Here is an 8285-nt window from a genome sequence, read left to right on the forward strand (position 1 = left end):
TGTAGTCCAGTTCATCATTTTTTCCCTTTATGATGATAATTTCTTTGTATCCTGGTTAAGAAATTTTTGTATGCCCAAAATCGTGATGATATTCTCTTCTGTTTTCTTCTAAACTATTTTAGTGATCCCTTGTATATTCTTTTATGTATTTTCTTTCTTGTATTTAAGTATAACATATATACAGAAAAGTACACAGAGAATAAGTGTATAATTTGATAAATTTTTACAAAGTGAGCATACTATGTAATCAGCATCCAGATCAAAAATAATACTATGCCAGAATTTCAGATTTATTTTTAATATACTTCCTAGGTGATTCCTATGCAGCTTGCATCGTCCCACTTAACCGACCCAAGGGTGAAAATCACTTTTAGAAAAATATCTAGGTAAAGATAATTTCCATAAAAGGAGATAGGATAATACAACTGTACAGATTCCCGATTATGTCCTTCACCATATAATTTCCTTGTTCATAGTACCGTAAACTTTAAAATTTTCAGATATACTGATATTAGAATGATCAATATATAATTCACAATTGATTGTGCATGCACACGTGCATGCACGCGCACACACACACGCATCCTTACACACACAATACTTACCGGGAGTAAAATCAAGTAGAGCAACTGGAGTACAATGTTGAAGAGTTTTTCTTAGATCTCCAGAGTTTAAGTCCTCTAAACATAGGTTATATTTCATGGGTGCCTGGGATTCATAAAGATTCAATCTTCCATTTTGTTTGAAAGCATGAACAACTGTTTCTTTTTAAGTACAATAGGAATCTCTGTCACTTATTCACCTTAGGGATCAAGTTTGCTACTTAATTTAAATATGAATCCAAGTGGTTTTGAATAAATTTAAAGAACAAAATAAATAGTATCCATAACCAGCATTTTATTGGAAGATTAAAAGAGTCGAGGAAAAACATCTTATACATATCTCCAATGAGTAGGTCAATTGGCTTTAACAAATTTCTTATAAAAACGTTAATACATTTGGTTAGAATTTGTTCCCAGACAACTGAAATGAGGTCCTGAAAATACAGTTCTAAGATTTATTTTTAATTTGACAATTACTCAAACTAATAATTTTAAAATAATTGATTCTTTTCAGTTTTTCTTCATAAAAATGTATATAAAAATATAAAATATAAAAAAATAAAGAAAGGGTTAGGGTATTCCAGAAAACTTTATAATAATGCAAAATATGTAAGAAATAATAGGATGTCATCTAGATTATTATTCTATTTGAAAATTAGCCTTCCATAGTGACACCTATCGGTTTAATTATTCATATCACCTTACCCTCATTTAACTCTCATGTTAGAGAGAAGTAATCATAGAAATGGAAATCTAAGTATCACAGGGTATCTTAACTAATTCTCTGCATAGAACTAGAAATTCACACACACACACACACACACACACACACAAACACGCACAGAGTGATCATTGGGAATATGGCTATTTTCTTTCAAATTGTTTTTTAAAATATAAAAGAAAAAGTTTAATGTTAGAAAGGAATCACTACAATAATGATTTAGAAGTAGAGATTTAGTCCTAGAATGAATTTTTGAGGTCATCTTGTTTAACTCCCTCATTCTATAAATGTGCTTACTGTTTCAATTACTTTTGATAATAACATGATAGAAGTAAAATAGAGAAGTGGTGTGGTGGTGGTGGGATGAATTGGGAGATTGGGATTGACATATATATACTAATATGTATAAAATGGATAATTAATAAGAACCTACTGTATAAAAAAATAGATAAAATAAAATTCAAAAATTCAAAAAAAAAGATGTAAAATAGAGGATTTTTTTAATGTAAGAGGTGTCATACACCACTAGACACAGTATTATTCATTAAACATAGTGTTACTATTACTATATAATATTCTGTAAAAAATATTCTTAATCTATGAGACTCTGTTGTTAGTTCATTCAAAAACATTTATGTTGTTCTGTGGGCTAGATACCAGGTATTTTATGCTTAATAGAAAAATGAGAAAGTTGTCTTTGTCTCTCTTATTACCTTCATTTCTTATTTTATTTTTTTTTAATAAATTGCTCAGTTTTCTTTTTTTTTTTACTATTTGAAATGCATCCTCTTTATTTATTTATTCCTTTATGGCTGTGTTGGGTCTTCGTTTCTGTGCGAGGGCTTTCTCTAGTTGTGGCGAGCGGGGGCCACTCTTCATCGCGGTGCGCGGGCCTCTCACTATCGCAGCCTCTCTCGTTGCGGAGCACAGGCTCCAGACGCGCAGGCTCAGCAATTGTGGCTCACGGGCCCAGCCGAGGCATGTGGGATCCTCTCAGACCAGGGCTCGAACCCGTGTGCCCTGCATTGGCAGGCAGATTCTCAACCACTGTGCCACCAGGGAAGCCCCTTACCTTCATTTCTACAGCCAGATGAACATTAAATGTCCTTAAAAGCCCTGTAAATAATTGTTTTGTTTCAAGTCATTATCTCCATCCTAGTCCAAATTGTTATCTTTTCTCTCTTTGATGGTGGTGGCAGCTTCCTCTTTTCCTTTTTCCAATCCATGTTTACACTACAGCCAGATAGAGCTTTTGAAAATACATATCCAATCATGTTACCTCTTTGCTTAAATGTCTTCCTATTTTTTCTAGGATAAATTAACAAAAATTTTAACATGATTTTTAAAGGTCAATCATGACTTGGTCCTTGGGTACCTCTCCTACTTCTTTTAGCACTCTCTCCTTTGCTCCACCCTCCAACCAGACTGCATTTCTTTCTCTGCCTCAAAAGCCCCATGTTTCTCTTGCCTCTGGCTCTGGAACAGCTTCTTCCTTTTCCAGTTCTTATCCCTATCATCCTTCCTATCTCCAGTAACACATCACATCTTCAAGGGAGGCCTTCCTGACTTCCACTGGACTAGGTTCCCTAACACCTGAGGGCTCTGCTTTCATTGCCCCCATTGCACTTCACTTATGAGTGCGTGATCTCCTGCAAGTTTGTAAGCTCTAAAAGGGTAAAACACTTTATTCTTTGTATACTGCTCTGTTCCCAGCAACTGGCACAGTGCCTGATGCATAGTAGACCTTCAATACATATTTTTGAATAAATGAGTGAGTGAATGATGATAATACCCTAGCCTGGAGAAACTAAGCATTTTATTTGTATCCATTGTATGCAATTATTTGTTCATTGGATTATTCCTTCCATTATTAATGCATACATTTGTGCAGTTTTATTGAAAGACCATCTCTATGTTTTCAAGCAACCAAAGACACAGAGAGGACAGAGGCATAAAAAAAGAAGAAACTTAGAGTACAATAAAATAATTGCTATAATGTGGGTATGTATGGAATGTCATGGAAAAAGCAATCTCTGCATCTGCCTGTGGAGTCAGGGAGGCTTCATAGAGGAGGGAAATTTCAGTTGCATGAAGCAAGATGACAGGCATTTTCAAAGAAAACAAATTAGGGGAAAGAATTCTGTGTAAAGAGGAAAACATGCACAAAGAAATAGAATCAAGAGAGGGCAAGTAATTTGCTGAAAATTACATGTAGTTCAATGTCCTCAGAGCATAATTGGGATAAGGAGGTTTTGATATATTCAGAAATTAACTTTAAAATGAAAACCCTAGGAAGATAGTATTTCCTTCTTTCCAAGTAGGAAAGTGGAGATGAAGATGTTTGCTAAAAAGCCCTCAGTGCTACCATCAGAAATGCAAGCCAAGGTCATAAGGTGCTAGTTTTATTCTGTAGGATAACTATCCTGGTTTCCCTCCTACAGTCAGCTGCTTTGAGGCATGACCCAAGGAGCAAAGTCTTATTAAAGACAACCTTCACCATCACAGATAGAAGTTTCATTCCCAAATTAATATTCCTACCATATCTTCTCCTTTACACTTTCATCTTCTTTCAAATCAGTTCTTTTACCTTATTGGTTTTGTTTCTTTATCTCAACATCCTCATGCTGGAGAGAATAGTTCCAATTTCATTTTAAGGAGATAAACTGGGGATTATGTGGAAAAAGCATTCCTAGAGCAGGTTCTGCAGCTTCTGAGCTACAAAATAAATGCTCTCCAGTGAATAATGTTGGCCCTTGATATGCTGTAATTAATTGGAAAACAATATAGTACACAGTCCTATATTGGTTACTCTATGTTTCCATTCAAAAAAGCTGGTGATTTGTCATTTAAAATTTTATTGAAGTAATCTTTACTTTTTTAAAACAGAAAAGAATAAAGAATAAAACAAACAAAAACACCATTTATCCCTGTACCCAGAGAGTGTTTGTTAACATAGAGGAAAATTATACGTGCATAAGATTTTTCAGAAATTAATAGTACAGAAATGTAAATATTAAACAATGTCTCTCTTACCCATCTCCATGGCTTCCCCCCACCACCTCTCTCCCAAGAGGTGTACCTATCACATATTTCTTATGTCTTTATAAAGAAAATAAATTTTATGGCATATATAGATCCTTTGAAAATGTATACACCATACTCTTACTCTTTATCTTCCCTTTAAAAATAAAATTAATAGTTAACTGTACTTATTGGCATTTTCCATATCACCTTATTCTTTTTAATGGCTGCATAGTTCTTTGTTCATATGTATCATTATTTGTCTAATTTGTCCCCTTAAATGTCTCCATTGCTTCCTCTGCTTTTTGTGTCATAAGCACTGTGGCAATGAATATTCTTTTAAAAGCATCTTTGCCTTCTTATAGGATTACAACTACAGAATTACTTTCCAACTGTGTCTAAAAGTAGAAATGCTGAATCTATGAGAATATGTATTAACATTTTTGATACACATAGCCAAATTGGGTTCCAAAAAATGTTATGCTAATTCACACTTCTCCGAGTGGTATATAAAAAGGCTTGTTTCCTCATATCCTTGCCAACATAAGATATTAGCAACGTTTAATATTGTTACCACTTTTATGGGTAAAAAAATGATATCATATTATTGTTTGGATTTGCATTTATTTAACTAAATTGAGTACAGTTGATAAACTTTTAAAAATAATCACTAATTGTTTGAATATTTATTTCTGCAGATGGAAATTATTTTTTTATTGTTTTTACTACCCTGCTATGGTCTAGTCCCAATTTCAAAACATACATTTATTTTCTCAAAGTGTGTTATACTTCCTACCCATGGTATTTGAAATATTTTTAGGTGGTACATTGAATATTTTTATTTTACAGCCGTCTATTTATTTTTATGTGGATATGAAAAACCATGTTTTCCACTTAGAATACAATTTGAACTTTTCATTTAAATACATTTAAGTTTGAAACTGCATTGATTTTGAAATACATTAAATAAAAATAAGTAAAAATGCTTTTTGGGTTATCAAAAATGGGTAAGTCCATATTTGGCTGACTGAATTTTGGTATACAATGGGCTAATCAACGTAATATTCTTAAAATAAAATATATGCTAAGCAAAAGGTTCAGTAGTTTATTAAGTTTCATTGCTCAGGCAAAGTAGAGACACAGGTTAGAATTAGAGTTAGCAAGTGAAAAATGGACATATGCTCAGATTCAACCTATAGGCTTTCTCCAGAGCCAAAAACTAAGAAAATAAGAGTATTTATTTATTTGGTTATTTAAAATAGATCTCAGAAATCAAATCATTTCACTCATAAATACCTTATTATATATATATAAATAACAGATAAAGACTTTTTAACAATGTAACTACAATACCATTATCACAGTCAACAACATAAACAATTAACAGCTCCTTAACATCATTCTTTCCAATGTCTATTTTGTTCCAATTGTCTGAAAAATGTCTTTTCCTTTTACTAAATTTAAACTACATTATACAGTGCCTTTGTTTTCTAAAACTATGGAGCAAGAAGTATTGATTAGAGGAGGAAATCAGAGGCGGGCTTTATTTTATTGGTGAAGGGAAAAGCTTCAAGTTTAGTAAATAAAAACAAAATAAGCTAATTGGGTTAATATAGCAGCAACTGAAGCAGTTAGCAAACCTTGTCTAAAACAGACAAAATAAAGGTGAAGGAAACTAAGAATAAAATGCATTATTGGAAAATAAAAATTGGAGGCTAAAAACACAGTGGAGACTTAATCACATGGAGTTAATGTTCCAGTATTGGCTGTTCTGAGCATATGTCAATTCTTGTTTTCTTCTTAATGGAATCCTCTCCTTATGCTAATAAATTTATAGTAAAACTGTATTTATAAAGTAGAAAAACTCTCCTCTGAAGCCTTACACAGTTTAGTTTTGGCCCCAAACACTTAAACCTTAAACAGCAAAGCAGAGTTCCTGGGGTTACACAGACTTACCCTTTTTAGTGATCATCTATTGTTACTTGAGTGTGTCCCTTGACTGGCTTACACAGCTTATCAAAGCGTTCTTTCAACCACAAACTCTCCTTTAAAAAAACCCTTATCTCCAGAAAGACCTTAGAACCTCAGTAATGTTTTGGTATCCTTGAGAGATTGGCCTCCCAACCCTTCATCCAACTCTCCTCATATAGCATCAATCTATTTTGTTGGCCATGTCACAGGTGACAAGCATTCCACATGGTATCAGGTAAGCATGCAATCGTCCACTGATTGTTTAAAATCAGTCCCTAGGCTTTCTTATTTTGTGTCTCTCAATACCCTTCATGAAAAAATAATAGCTCCAGACCTTCTAAATCTAAAAGGCAATTAGTCAGTGGTACCTAAGGCTTTTTAACAGTATAAATTTATCCAGATTTAGATAAATAAATGAGAGAATAATCTGAATTGACAGATGAATTCAGGTTTCATATTCGATGAAAAAAGTTAAAGTTGAAAATTTACTAAATATAAAGAGAGACAAAATTATATTAATTACTAGTGAAAGGGAAATTCTCTTAGTTTTGCTTACTGCATCCCATAAACAGATTTTCCAAAGAGGAAACTTTTCCTCAATAAACATGAGAATGAAACTAAGACACCTGAATTCTTTGATAATTTCAGTGCTTCTGAGCAATACCATTTTTCATCTTACTAATATAAAAATATGACATCTTGATTGATATACATTGCTTGCTTCATGAATCAGATAGATCTAGGCTGGCATAATTTTAGAAGGGGAAAAATAACTATTTCCAAATGCACAAATATAAATTACAGTTTGTTTATCACCAAATTATATCATTTTGTAAAAGGATATTGCTTTCATTTCATTTTCCCAGAACTACATTTAGTAAAATAACAAAAAAAAAAATATAATATTTTTCCAAGATATAGTATTAAACAGGAAGAAAAAAGCTTGTATTGTTATTTTGTACAAAATCACAAAGCAAAATGGATTTAAAAGTGAAAGATTCCTTTGGAATGTATATTCTATTTCCTTTCTTTGTTCTGATTAAAAAAATCTTTATTGAAAGTGGAGCCTTATAGCCAACACATTTTCATGGTGTCATTTTCTCTTATTCAAACCTGAAGTATTTCACATTTTGCCTTAAATATAATATTCTGGTTGAATTTCATTTCATTGTCCAGCTGAATGCTATTCAGTCTTATCCTAGCTCTATTTCATTTCCATGAAAGATATTGAATTCTATAGTTGTCTTTTATAAAAGTTGTGCTCCTAACACAAATGAAACAAATTGGAACCACAAAACTGAAAATTAAAGGGGAACTCATGGTCAGGTAGCAAAGTAATAGACTAGACCTATAGGGTCAGTGCTGTAGATGTTATAGACCACATAAGGAGCATATACACAAATTACCCTGCCTTTTTAGGCAACTCAAACTTACAAGTGTCACCCGCAGAAGTACAAGTATATTTCAAATTTTCTAGACTCTCTGATGGCAGGCATCTCACCTGATGCTCAGCTTCATTGTGAGTAACACGAGCTAAAGTACTAAATTCCTCTTTGCAAATTTGAACCTCATTATTATTCTATTCTGCTAGAGTGTGTCAAAAGCCTAGCTTCATGATTTCCCTTAGCCATTAAATTAAATCTAGCTATTGGGCTGGAATCATGGATAGGCTTTCATGCCCTCTGCTGGACATTCAAAGAAAAAGCTACACCCTTCAGCAGTAAGAAAAACCTCCTTTTAAAAAATGAATGCTCTTTAACATGGGAAGAAAAAGAAAATCTAGTCCTATCAAAATTAAAATCTGAGATGCCAGGTTAAATTGAATTTTAATGATTTACTGATGAACTAAGATGCAGGCAAAGATTTTCAGAAATGAGATGACAGAAAGGAGCACAGTTTTCTTTTTTTTAATTTCTATTTTAAATATCATGATAATCTTATAATCCAAATTAGTTTTATCATTTTATTAT

Source organism: Balaenoptera ricei, chromosome 4, assembly GCF_028023285.1.
Source record: "Balaenoptera ricei isolate mBalRic1 chromosome 4, mBalRic1.hap2, whole genome shotgun sequence".
Classification (NCBI taxonomy): Eukaryota; Metazoa; Chordata; class Mammalia; order Artiodactyla; family Balaenopteridae; genus Balaenoptera; species Balaenoptera ricei.